Source organism: Peromyscus eremicus, chromosome 1, assembly GCF_949786415.1.
Source record: "Peromyscus eremicus chromosome 1, PerEre_H2_v1, whole genome shotgun sequence".
NCBI classification, from domain to species: domain Eukaryota; kingdom Metazoa; phylum Chordata; class Mammalia; order Rodentia; family Cricetidae; genus Peromyscus; species Peromyscus eremicus.
Genome location: NC_081416.1, coordinates 147,250,023 through 147,264,511, shown reverse-complemented (window position 1 = coordinate 147,264,511; position 14,489 = coordinate 147,250,023).

The window sequence follows — 14,489 nt, the reverse complement described above, 5'->3', positions numbered from 1 at the left end:
AAAAGTTTAGTGTTTGTTATTATATTGTAAATAATTATGGACAGCTGAATAAGCCTAATTATCCAAGAATAAGAAAATGAATACATAAATTTGATATTCATTCAATAAAACACATAGAGTAATTAAACAATGAACTATACCTACATATCATTAGGAATATAAATATAAGTATATATAAATATATAAATAAAAATATAAATATAAATATAGCATCAAACAATATTACAGATAATGAAAGATAAACTTGTCACTTCCTTCTTAATACTTTTTACTTAAAATAATTTTTAACTGAAATATATTTGATTACTTATTATTATTAACTTAAACATATTTCATATATCCCCAAGGCCTTCCAGATCCTCTCTTGCTCCCTATCCACCCTTATGTTCTTTCTCCAAAACCAAACAAAAACAAAAACAAGAAAAAAACCCTCTGGATCCAAGAAAACAGAAGTTTAAATTCAGTGTGGCTGTGAAGGGTATTGATTAGGTCAATGATTAATTTGTTGCTTAATAATAAATCCTCAGAATGCAAATTCATAATGCTTGGTGTTCCTACCTATGATGGAAGTGCAATCAGGGAAAAGCATTTACTTAGAGGGATGATGACTGTAGATGAATTTCTAAATGGTCTTATTAAATAAAAAACACAGAGCCAGATATGGGGATGAAAGCCTTAGAGAGATAAGGAAAGCCACCAGGCAACCTCACCTCACCAACTCTACAGCTTCCAAATGCAAGTTACTTCCTGTCTACCCACGCCTATATACCCTGATGTTCTGACATCTGATTTGCTCTCTCTGTCCAGCTACATCACTTCCTCTTCATTGCCGGCTCTGTCACTTCCTGTCTGTCTGTACAAAACTCCAGACATCCATGATTAACAAGTGTTGGAATTTAGGCATGTGCCACTACACTTCGATCTGTTTCCAGTGTGGCTTTGAACTCACAGAGATCCAAACAGATTCCTGCCTGCCAAGTGATAGGTGAAAGGCATGTACTAGCATTGCCTGACTCCTTTGTTTACTTAATGGCTGTTCCTATTCCTCTGATCTCCAGGCAAATTAATTTTTTAAAGCACAAATAAAACAACACCATATTTCCCCTTTTTCTAATAAAAAATTGAAAAACAGTTATAACTAATATAATAAAAACTATATATAATAACTGTATACAATATATACAAGGTAAATACATCAATAATGTCTACTCTATTTGCATTTGACAAATTCAGAGAAAATATTCCATTCTATCATATTTGGTGAGTCCAAAAATGTACCTAATTCACTTTCTATCCTATTTTGTATTACCAACAGAAAACTATCTTATGATGTCTTTAAAATTTATACACTTAACACGTCTTAATGAGTTTCTTTTCTGAAATTTCTGAACAAGGAAAACTATAATTACAACTATTTAATCTTCAACTCCCTCAGCCACTCGAGAAGGAAATAATATTACCTAGTAAAACAGGATGTGCAATCAAGTGACTTCAAAAAACAAATGTGAGTTTTGACAAAAACAGCTAGATTCCTTGACAGTCACCCGAGGTTTCTCTGCATGTTGAGGCATCATCTTTGGCCTACAGGCTTAGCGTATCTTATTTGTAAAGTAGGATGTATGCAAGGCCTACAGCTCATCCTCACATTTGGTGCAAGTATTCCATGTGTCAGATAACTTGAATTCTGCCAGTGTCCTGTCATGATTCAGGATTTTAAGCTCTGGAAATTGCTAATGTTTTTGGAATTTGGCTTCCTCCTCTGATCTCCAGGCAAGCTTTATTTATTAAAGCAAAAATAAAATATCACCACATTTCAGCACAAATAAAATATCACCACAGATGACCTCTATCCTCTGCTGAGCAATCATCTCAGATGACCCTCCTATTGTCATGCTGTGTACCTAAGTGCTTCCTGCTGCTCAATAAAGCTGTCTTTCATCTTTATTTTGATGTCCTGCCAGCAAACATCAATTATTGTGCATGCACAAATAATTCTGAATATACTCAGGACTGTCCACAAAAGATATTTAGGAAAATCAAGCATTTCTCCATCATTTTGTCTGTGCCTGTTCTAATATCTTCTGTTGCTTTTGCATTTTTATTTTCTATATCACCCGAATCATCCAACACTATATCTGCATGTATACATTCATTCCTTAAAAAAGAGAATACCAAGGCTTAACACAAACTAAACATGAAGCTGTGAAATTGTTCCCATCTTGAATTTATGATACTCTGTGAGCATCAAATGTTTCTGTGTTTTTTAAGTACGTAATCTATTATATTAAAAGGAGAAATTGTGAATGGTTCTTTTTCTTTCTCTTGATTTATTACTTTTACTAAGGTTTCAAGCACAATGATGAAGAAAAGAGGGATGGGGGATGTGCTTGTTTTATTCATAAATTCAAGAGGTTATGTCATTCAGTAAACTGCTGGCTGTAATATATCACCTTTGCTGTCTTAGGGTATCATGTTCCTGTTCCAAATTTCTTCAGAGTTTTCATCCTGAGAAGACATTCAATTTTGCCATGTTTTCTTTTTTTATGACTATGAGACATGCCTGCCCCTGGAAGTACCAAACTACATCAGAGAAGATATGGGCATTGAATTATTGATTTTCAACCTCCACATGGAATTAACTTTCACTGGGGTAAAAGTTAACCACTGGGCAAGAAAGTACCCTCCCATCGACTGCTGACAGTATGCTGTCCAAAATGGACAAGCAGGACACAAAACAAAGGACTGCTGATCCTTACCAAGACAAGTATGGTTTCACTTTGCTTTTTCAACAGGCATCCTCTGAGGCCAGGGAAATATGGCATCATTACTGAATTGGCCTTTGCAATCCATAAACAAAGAAACAAAGCTGCCTTGCTTTGAAGGCAGCTGAACAGACAGTGGGCCAATGGCTCCTGGTGTGCAGTGGAACAGTAGCTGAGACAGTTATTCTTGAAGGAGTAAATAAACTGATTCAGTCTGGCCTCTCTATGGTAGACTGGCATTTAATAAAGGAGATGAAGCCACTCACAAACAGAAAAATGGGAAGCTGAATTCTAAAAGCACCAGCAATTTCCAGAATTTAAAATCCTGAATCATGACATGACACAGTTTATCTGGTACATGGAATACTCACACTAAATGTGGGGTCGAGCTGTAGGCCTTGCATACATCCTGCTTGAAAAATGAGTCTGTTAGATTTGCTAAGCCTGTAGGCTGAAGATGATGCCCCAATGTTGCAGAGGCTGTTTCTGTCATAACTCACATTTTTTGGAAGTCACTTATTTGCACTTCCTGTTTTACTAGATAATATTATTTCCTTCTTGGGACTCTGAGGGAGTTGAAGATTAGATATTATATATTTTCTTGTTAAAATATTCCAGAAAAGAAACTCACTAAGAGGTGTAAAGTGTATAAATTTGAAAGACATCATAGGAAAGATTTCTGTTGGTAATACAAGATAAGATAGAAAGTGAATTAGGTACATTTTGGATTCACCAAAATAGGATAGAATGGAATATTTTCACGGAATTTGACAAATGTAAATGGACTAGACATTGTGGTATAGATGTATTCATTGTCCGTATATATTGTATATAGTTGTTATACTTATTGTATTTAGTTTTTCTTATATTAGTCATAACTCTTTTATTTTAGACAAAAAAAGGGGAAATTTGGTGATGGATTGTGTTCTCCAAAATACTATGTCCCTCAATAAAATTTACCTGAGGATCAGAGGAAAAAGCCAGCCACTATAGTAAACATACAAGTCAGGCAATGGTAGCACATGCCTTCCTTCTTATCATTCAGGAGGCAGGGATCTGTCTGGATCTTTGTGAGTTCAAAGCCACACAGGGAACAGAGCCAAGCATGGTGACCCACACCTTTAATCTCAGCACTAATCATAGAGGTCTGGAGGTCTATACAGACAGACAGGAAGTGACAGAGCTGGGCAGGGAGAGAGCAAATGATAGAACAGAACAGAAAGGCATATAGGTATGGGTATACAGGAAGTAGGTCTCTTTGGAGACGGAGGTATCAGTGAGGTTAAGTTAGCTTGTGGCTTTTCCTAATCTTCTGATCTCTCAGGTTTTCACACCTACATCTGTCTCCAGGTTTTTATTAAATAAGACCTTTTAGGATTTGTCTACCGTCAGGACAGAAATTTAAGCAGGAACTGGAAGACAAATATCGTGCTTCTCAAACACAAGAGAAGACTGAGGTCTCTGGAAGAAAACTGAAACTTTAATTCAGTCATACAATTTCCTGGAACCTGGGGAACTAAAGCTTGGAAGGGGACTGATGTCAACTGCACCTCCATGTTCCAGGTTGGAGTGAGAGGGGATAATTTTAGAGTTATTGTGATGGACTGTGGCAGTTTCAATGTGAAGTGTCCCAGATGATCTGCATTTGAACACTTGGTCCTAGCCAGAGTGGCAGATGGGAATCCTCTATCACTTTCAGCAGGTGGAGCCTTGCTCACAGAAGTGGGTCACTGCTGGGGAGGCCTCTCTTCTTACTCACTCTCTGCTTCCAAACTGTCAATTCAGTGTGACCAGCTAGCCTCAGACTGCTGCTACTGTGTTTTCCCTGTCATGGTGGGATAGAGCCCTTCAAACTCTAAGCCAAAATACACCAACTTGATTTCTCCCTGCTCTGCCATGGAATATCTTTCTGTACACTGTGAATATGTGTTGCACTGATTGGGTGAAAAATAAAGCTGCATTGTCCTATCTATGGCAGATCAGGATGGAGGCAGATAAAGCCATGGAACATATGGTAATACATAGATTGATAGTTATGGGTTGAGTTAAGTTATAAGAGACAGCTAGCAAAAAGCCTGATTCATAGGCCAAATAATTCGCAATTAATATTAAGCCTCTCAGTGATTATTTTATAAGTGGTTCGAGGAGCTCAGGGCCGAGTAGGACACAAGAAAACTTCCAGCTACATTTTGGTGCCAAACATGATAGCAAGAATTTCCACCTGAAAACCTGAGAAAACTTATAAAAGGGATTCTAAAATGGAGACAAGAACAGCTTCCTAATTCATGTCACTCTGGGTAGGCTGCAGTACAGAGACATGTCCCCTGGCCATAACGGGCTTCAGCAGCAACATTGAGGATTCCTGGTATCTCTGATGGGCTGAGCCATGATACAAAGAGGCTTTTCCCAGCCACTGCCTGCTGGCTTAGGAGCACAGCTGCAGGCTTAAAAACACAGGTATACTGCTTAATACTGCTTCCCAGAATTGGGGAGATAAGCATGACTCTTTAGTACCTGTGTCATATTAAAAATCCTAATGGGGTGGGGCTGGCAGCCAGTGGTGTTACAGCTTTAGTCCTAGCCAAACTGCAGTTTAAATAGATGGTCAAAAAATGGATACAGATTCACAATAAGACAGATCCAGATGGAATAAAACTCTGAACAATTTACATTGCGTATAATAAGGTACGTAGGCTTAAGAGAGAGAAGAGAAAGGATATAGTAGTCACAAAAATAAAAGTCTTAAAAATAATATATAAAAAATATAATAAGCCATGTAAAGATGTAAATTACACAGAGAGTCTGAATTATGTTGTCTTTGGAATTTTTAACTGGAGAGAGATATTTGATTGTACTTAACTCAGGCTGCTGAGTTAAACACACACACACACACACACACACACACACACACACACACACATATATATGTTTTAAGGTATCTTTACTTCAAAATTTATGTCTAAGGATATGTTGCTTTGGAAAAGAGGTTTTCCTTCTCTTTCCACATAAGAAGAGAAGCTGTAGATTCCTTCGAGGTTAATATGGTTCCATCAAGAAAGACCCCCTGAGATCTCCAGATGATCCAACGTCCAGAACAGCCTCAAGGCAAATGGCTCAGAGAATACAGCCTCACAGACTACTCCAGTCAGGACTTGACTATAATCCTAAAATTTTCTTTGTGTCCCTGAAAGTCTACCAGGTCCCCAATCAGCAAGAAGTAGCCTAGAAAACTACACCCACAATACCAAAAATGGATTATGAATATTTATCTTTGTTTGGGAGTTTGGTTACAAATTGTTATTGTTCATAGTCAATCTCTTTATGAAAAAAGGAGGGGGGTTATGATATAAAAATGATGGGGTATTGGGACAGATTATTAAATCTACTTTAATCCAAATAAACAACTGTTAATCTTACGTATTTTACATCAGTACGGATTTTAGTTTATTGATACAAATTTAAAGGTAATTTTGTTATACTGCATGTATATTTCTACTCTTGTTTAGGGTATTATGTTTATGCAGCTCATTTAATAATGAAATATGTAATTAAGAAATACCAATTAATAGTCATCTATAATCGCAAACTTATGGTCATCTTAGGTATGTTTTCAAGGATATACAGAGATATATTTCAGATAGCAATCTTCAAACACTTCAACGACCTTCAGAATGTGGCATTTAAAATGTTTTTAGAAAGCCTGGCGGTGATGGCGCACGCCTTTTATCCCAGCACTTGGGAGGCAGAGGCAGGCGGATCTCTGAATGAGTGAGTTCGAGGCCAGCCTGGACTACACAGTGAGTTCCAGGAAAGGCGCAAAGCTACACAGAGAAACCCTGTCTCGAAAAACCAAAAGAAAAAAATATGTTTTTAGGACTTAGACTTTTCTTGACAATGAGACAAGTCTGCTCCTAGCATCATCAATTACTTCAAAGAGGATGATGGGCATCGAAGAAACTCCATATGGAGTTTGTTTTCTTTATGGCAAAAGCTAGCCATGTAGACAAAGAAAGTGCCCTTGCCTCAACTGCTGACACTATGCTGTACAAAGTGGACAAGCAGGACACAAAAAAAAGTGATTGTAGAACTTCACCAAGACGAGGTGGGACAGTCCTTCAAAAATCCTGCTTCACAGATAAGTCTGTCAGATATGCTAGGCCTTTAGGTGGAAGATGAATGCCCCAACATTGCAGAGGAACTCTGGGTCACTGTTCAGGCTTCCTGATATCCCTGTTATTAGTAACATTACATCCTTCTGGAGTCTTTGATGGAGTTGAAGACTAGATAGTTATAGTTTAATTCTCCTTGTTTATGATAAAAGATAAATTAGATATAAATTTTTAGACTTACAAAAATAGGATAGATGGTAGAATATTTTCCAATTTTGCCAAATATAAATAGACTAAACATTGTAACTGTAATTCTTGCTTGATAACTATTCTGTTATATGTAACTTTACTATGTTAAATTTAAAACATTCCTTTTTGATTAGACAGTAAAGAGATGTCTTTCTGTACTTTGTGAATATGTTTTGCTCTGATTGGTTGATAAATAAGGCTACACTGCCTATGGCAGGCCAGGATGGAGCCAGGCAGGAAAATCCAAGAGAGATAGTGGAAGGAGAAAGGAGAGTAAAGAGAGATGCTAAACTGCCACTCAAAGAGCAATGGGACATATGTAAAGGCACGGAACACATGGCAATATACAGAATAATAGAAATGGGTTAATTTAAGATGAAAGAGCTAGCAGCATGAAGCCTGTCATAGGCCATACATAATATAAGCCTCTGGGTGATTATTTTATAAGCAGCTGTGAGACCTCATGGCTGGGCAGGACATAGAAAAATTTGTAGCTACGATGGTCTGTGACTCAAGTGTGTGCTGTCTTCATCAATAGGGTCTTAGCATCAAGTTCTAGAGAGCAATCAATAGCATTGGCAATAACCTGTAGTGTTTGGGGGTTGGGAGCCTATAGAATCCCACTGATCAACAACTTAAAAAATTGTAACCTATAAGAAGCACTGGGTATCATATTTGACAGCCTATATTGTCTAGGGAGATACTGTATCCTCCATTGCAGAGCAACTCCATTTATAAATGTGTGTGTGTGCATTTATTTATTTATTATAAATATATATTTATTTTTATAAATATTTATATATATATGGATATGACTATGGTAGTAGAATTCTATGTGCCTTTTTGAAAGATATTTAATATTAGGTATCCTTCTCAGTTCCCTGTCTCTACCCCACCCTCCCATCTTCTGTCCAATTCCAACTTTCTGTCCCATTATTCTCCTTCCACCTAGTAACACCTGCTCTTGAATTCCCATGCCCCACTCCCTGCACAGCTCCTTAACAATATCCTGCATTATATAGATACTTCAATTTAAAGAAATGTATCTGAAGGATCAAATGTGTTATCTACATACACAACAGGAAATGGGACATTGACAGTTTTTGGTGGGGTTTTCTCCTTCAGAAGGGTCATTTCCAACTCCATTCATTTACCTGAATTTTTCATATCTTTATGGATGAGTAATATACCGTTTGTATATGAACAACTTTTTCATCCTTCTTTCAAGTGATTGATATCTAGGCTTCTACTATTTCCTGGCAATTGTGAAGAGACCAACAATAGACATCAATGAGCAACTCTCTCTGAAGTAGGATACAGAGTTTCGAGTATGCCTAAGACTGGTATATCTCTATTTCTGTGTCTGCATTTATGTATACCGCAAAATTTAAAACATGGATGAGATTCTGCTTCATGAGTTACAAAACTTATTCTTCAGATAAAAATTAACTACAAATTTTTATATATGTGATGTAGAGGGTGGACTAAGGTAACATGTTATAAGATATCTCAGATTCTGTGTGCCACTTGCACCTGGTTATTATTTATATTAATAGATCATTGTGTTAGTTTATGATGCATGTTTTCACATTCTACCAAGTTTCTTACCAGTAGAAGAAATATGCTTTATAATAACTCAAGGTTCACAATGAATTTTTCTTTAAGCATCCTGTTGCATGTGTAAGAGAATAATTCCTACTATGTTGAGAAATTATAGAGTAGGTCATGGAAGAAGAAATGCAAGTGAAAAACTATAACTCTTTCTATATTTTATTTATCTTTATCAAAGGACTAGTAGAAAAAACATGACAAATTTTTAAATATTGCTAATTTGTAATGGAATAAATGAATGCTTATAATTTCTTTTTGGGGTCTAGCAAACCACCTCCTTTACCACTCAAATAATGCATTCATAGTGATGGTGACATACATGTAGGTATTCAATCCCACACACTGACTTTTCCATTGCTCTGTAACATTCTAATATAAATTAATTGTAGCATAAATCTTAAAACGTCTTGTTAATAAAAACAAACCCAGAGCCAGGTATTGAGGTGAACACTGAATGATCAGAGAAACAGAACATGCCACAGCTTCCTCACCTCGCCAATTCCTCAGCTGATCCTGTGTCCTCAGACTGGAAGCCTCTGAGTCCTCATCCAGAATGAATCTCAGCTGAACTGCTGCTAAAAGTCTAGAAGCTTAACCAGCTCTAGTTCCTGGTTTTCACTCCTGATATACCTTTCTGCTTTCTGCCATTACTTCCTGGAATTAAAGACATGAGTTACCATGCCTGGCTGTTTCCAGTGTCGCTTTGAACTCACAGAGATCCACAAGGATCTCTGCCTCCACAAGGCTAGGATTAAAGATGTGAGTGCCACCATTTTCTGGGCTCTATGTCTGTCTAGTGGCTGTTCTGTTCTCTGACCCCAGATAAATTTATTAGGTGCATGATATATTGGGGAACACAGTATCACCACAATTAATTATAGAGTAAATTAACAAATTAACAATAAACAAAGTTGTAAAGTAGTAGATAATGTATTGGTGTACCCTCTACCTACCCTGTAGTCATGTGAACCCCCACACTGATATAATACATTGACAGAAAGAGTACTTGATGTTGGTGAAATAAAATAACCTATACTGCAGACGCCACTGAGACTGCATCATTTTGAACATCACATGTGTTACTGGGTTCTGGACAGGGCCAAGGCTAGATGTTAGAGCATATGCAGAGGAAAGATCCTATCTCCATACAGGAAGCAATGAGACCCAAGTAAGGCCAGGCATGCTCCTTTTATGAAAACTCTCAAATACCACTATAGGTCACATGTGAACCCAGGACCAAGTCCCCTAAGGACCAGCCTTTAGGTTTCACCCCTTGAAAGTCCCACAGACCCTTCTAAAGCTATCATCTTTGCTGAACAAATGTCCACTACATGGTGGACATAGTTAAGCCACATTCAAAGCACAACATTCTTCCCATGACCTCCAATGTACTTGTCCCTCTTGTCTTCCAAATTAAATAAAATTAAAAAAAAAACTGGGAATGAACCAAAGGTGCCTGTGATTAGAAGAATATAAAGTTGATTCGTAGAAAAAATACTTAAAAATTCAGAGCATTTACACTCTAAGAACATAAAGATTAACAAATTTATGAAGTAGGTTATATGAACTGGTACACATGCTGAAATCTGCATTTCACGAGACAGGTGGGCCAACACATTTCTTTTTACTGATGAAATAAAATAAAAATAACTTTTCTGTTCAGAGGTGCTAGTATTAATCCCAAAGATGGGAGAAGAAAGACCACTGACCCAAATAATTATGGCAAAAATAATTAAAGAAAGCAATTCATTAAAGCAAGAATTTGATTCAGGTACATGAGCTGCTGCCCCCTAAGATGGGGCTTAAGAATTCAGCATTGGATGTGAGGAAGGCAGGCTTTTATACACCTCATGGGTAGGGGGTTTCCAAATAGGGGGAATAGGCAGGATTACAGGATCAGAACATAGCATGTTGTCAAAACATGTAATCACAATAGGAAGTCATAACAAGGTAATAATAGGTAGTCACGTGACTTTTTGAAACAAAGTTGCAAGATGGTTATTAACTACTTTTTGAAACAAAGGCATGATTGTCATTCCTGAAACAGGCAGTACAGAACTATTTCTACTTATGGTTTCAGATGAGACATAATCCAGTCTTTGAAAAGCAGAGGTTTAATTATAAACACGACTGAACCTAGTATGTCTTTACTATCAGTTGACCTTGAAGATTAAGACAGAGGCAGGCTGGTTCACTAGTAATAAAAGTGTGAAGATGGATGAGAATTAGAACTTAGGATACCTGCAGAGGATTCAGAAGGATTGTCAGCTTGAATGTGCCTGAAAAAAAAAACCCACACTGAGTGCATCACTGTTGTGGAAAAAGTACCAAGAGTAACATAGCATCACCATGCAGAACACTGCAAGGCTGTGTGGTCTGGTTATGCTTCAGTTATACAGTCGCAAACCTCATCATATACTTTTGATGTAGCTAGCTGTTGTGGGGATTGTCCCTTAATGGAGAGAACAAAAATATTTACAGGTAGGTAGATCAGTTAGGATAGGATGGTAGAGGCTGATATTTGAGGCATGATCTGATTATGATTGAGTTATGCACTCACACAACTCAAGGTGATACTACTTGATGTTTCAACCTATCATGGGAGTTGGTCCATAAAAGAGGGAAGAGTAATTAATTATTTGGACACAGGTGGACCTAAAAGGGTTGGATGGGAGAGGCTGATAAGAGAGAGGAAATGGGGCAGATGCCAAGAAACATCTTAGTGGGAATATGGACTCAAAGGTTTCCAGTGTGTAACTTGTTCTTTGTATACATACTGAAAGTCACAAGGTCTGCTCAACATTTTTAAAAGGCTCACCCAGGTCTAAAACATTTACTCAGCTCCTAACGGCAAATCCCAATTTCAGAACAAGGAAGCAGAATCTAGAAACAGTCTGTAAAGGGGCCTTCTTCAGCCTTGGTCAGCTCTCCACCTCTAGACCTGAAAATGGAAGAAAGGTAAGGATATATTCAAAGAATGTTCAGAGAGTTACTGTCGTGGGGTTTTTCTCTATATCTGTATCATTGTGTGGCTACCACAAAATGCAACAAGTAGAGTCCAGGCCTTCCTCCTGGGAAGGAATGAGAGAGATGCTTCCTTTTGAGGCAGAGAGATGAACTGCCTTAAACAGACTTTTCTTACTTTCTCCAAAATAATTCATATTCATGTCTGTTATTTCTTCAAGGAGAAAGGTAATAAAAATATTTTGTTTTCTAGGACAAAACCCTGTACAACAGGCTCATTGTTTCTTCTCAAAGTTGATCTGTAAAGTTTGTATGTTGCATTCAAGAAGAAAGAGATGGTTAGAATTTGAATAACTGAAGAATGCCACAGGAAATGTGGTATTCTTTATTTAAAAAGATCACAGGTCTTAGGGACAGAGGAGATGATAATGATAAAGCAAGAGGGTGAAGAAAGAAGTCCACTCCTTAGCTCCAATAATCAGCAGAAGGAATTGGTACTGTAGTACGAGAGAGAGGATGAGGATGGTGGGAAGAGAGGTCATAGTTATAGGTCTGTAGTAAGAGGGGATAACTAAATGCACAGAGAAACACTGTGGTTATCAGTACACAGCTGACCAGGAGAAGGATAAGAAATACGAGCATCTTGCATTTTGCTCTATTGTACCCTTGAAATGTCACCAACTGCTTCAAATAAAAAGAAATTTAGAGAAAAAGACAGATCTTATGGGTGAGATAAGGCACTTCTGTGACACATCAGGGAGCAGAGAGAAAGATGGAAGGAAAAACTTCCTCGCTTGCAAATCTTCCACCATGAGGTTTCTAGATTTAACTGTCATCAGATCATTTCTCTCATATGCTTCAAAGAGGTGGGGGACTCACCCATTTTGACTAAAAATAACAAGATTATGCTGAAATGTATGCAGGGAAATATACTTCTTATTTGCTATAGTATGAGAGTGGCTACTCAAATACAGAATTGTAGAAAATACCTTACCAAGAAAGTTGTTATGCATGAGTTTGCAGCTGCACCTAGCCAGACAAAAGAACTACAGCATTGCTATTCTTCAGACCTAAAGGGGAAGCAACATGCTCTTGTCAAGGACTCTCAGCCACATCAACATGTCAGTGCAGGGAAGACACACAGAGGAGCAGGGGGTTGTTCCTATAAAATCCTGACACAGCCTGTTGCATTTCTCCACTCATCTCTGAATCTCCAGTTTCTCGTAATGTTTTTGTCATCTGAGCAGATAGAATGCAAATGGGAATCCCTTTTAATTAAAAACTCAGATAATTCATTAAGAAAGAAATAAATGGACTTAGCTTCTCTGACAGTCTATAAGGGTCCTGAAGGTCTCTCAAGCATGGGATCATAGAGAGATTTTTGGTATCTTCTGAAAAATAGGAGAAAGTAGAGCAGAGAACAGAGAGAAAAACAACAGAAGAGATGCAGAGAGAAAAACACAAGGATATGATATTAATGTGATTTCAGGAAATCCCTTTTGTACATTTGAACATGTTTCTCCCAAGAGACAACATCACAATAAATGTTGATTAAGGAAAGCATGTACAGGGGTTATAGGTAAACGCTACCATCACCACTTTTATGCTGACTGTAGCTGATGTCCACCACCTCCATTCTCAGTCCCTTTTGACTTCTCTCCTGCTGTTTCACAAGTTTTTTTAGCTAAGGATTTTATTCATCCACAATTGTGACTGCTATTCTGCTTATAGTGTGAGTACTACTCCTGTGCTTTTCCATTATTCACTTCTAATAGGCACAGAGTGTTCTGGTGTACACAAGTTTGTCAAGGGGGTAATCCTTTCCTGGATAGACAGATTAGTTTATAAAGTAACTGTGGTACAAGTATGATAACATGAATTCCCACCTTCAGAATAATCCAGGTCTGGCAGGGCATAACAATATATCCAGTGCTGGGGATGCAGAGACCAAGGATCCATGGAGTTTACCGGTCAGCCGTTGAGACTGTGAGCTCCATGTTCAGTGAGAAACCCTGTCTCAAAAAGTGAGGTAGTGAAAACAAGCAAAAACCTCTTAGTTCCTCCATCTTTCCAGCTTCTCCAACACCTCTTCATTCATCTTAGTAGCAATGGGTGTTGCAATGTGTCACACAGTAAACCCTTTTGTTCAAGCAGCTTTACTTGAAAATGTTCATTGCCAAGAGTCATTGGTCTGATTCAAGGCCTCTGGTTTATGCTATACCATCATCAATGGATTCTCACTGAAAAACATCTTGGATATCCTGAGGCCACTGGGAGTCACTGAAATCTTGTGGGTATCATTTCACAGGACCAGTCACTTCCCCAGATCTAGCAGGTCCTAGGTTGGGTAGATGTTAGGGTGGGACAAGCCCAGGCCTGGCTGTTAGCCTGGGTAGGTAGTTGGCCTGGTTAGTCCAGACCACTTGGGCCATCCCTCAGTTGAGGGGAAGAGTCAGCTTCCCTACACCTATGCCATCAGGGTCAGTTCTCCCTCAACCATGATGAGTGGTGGGGCAATCCCTCCAAAGTGGGGGGGGGCAAGCTCTGACGTTATAATCGGGGCCAGCTCTCTTACTTCAGTGTCCAGTAAGGGGCAGAACCAGCTACACCATATCTCCTAATAGTGCCACTCCTTATGAACCTATCTGGTCATTTTCATTCAAATTGCCACATTACACTTCCTGGGACCCATAGACTTATATCTTTATCATAATGCAAAAAAATGCATTTAATCCAACTTCAAAAGTCCCTGTAGACATAACAATCTCAAATTTGTTTTAAGGTTCAAAATCTC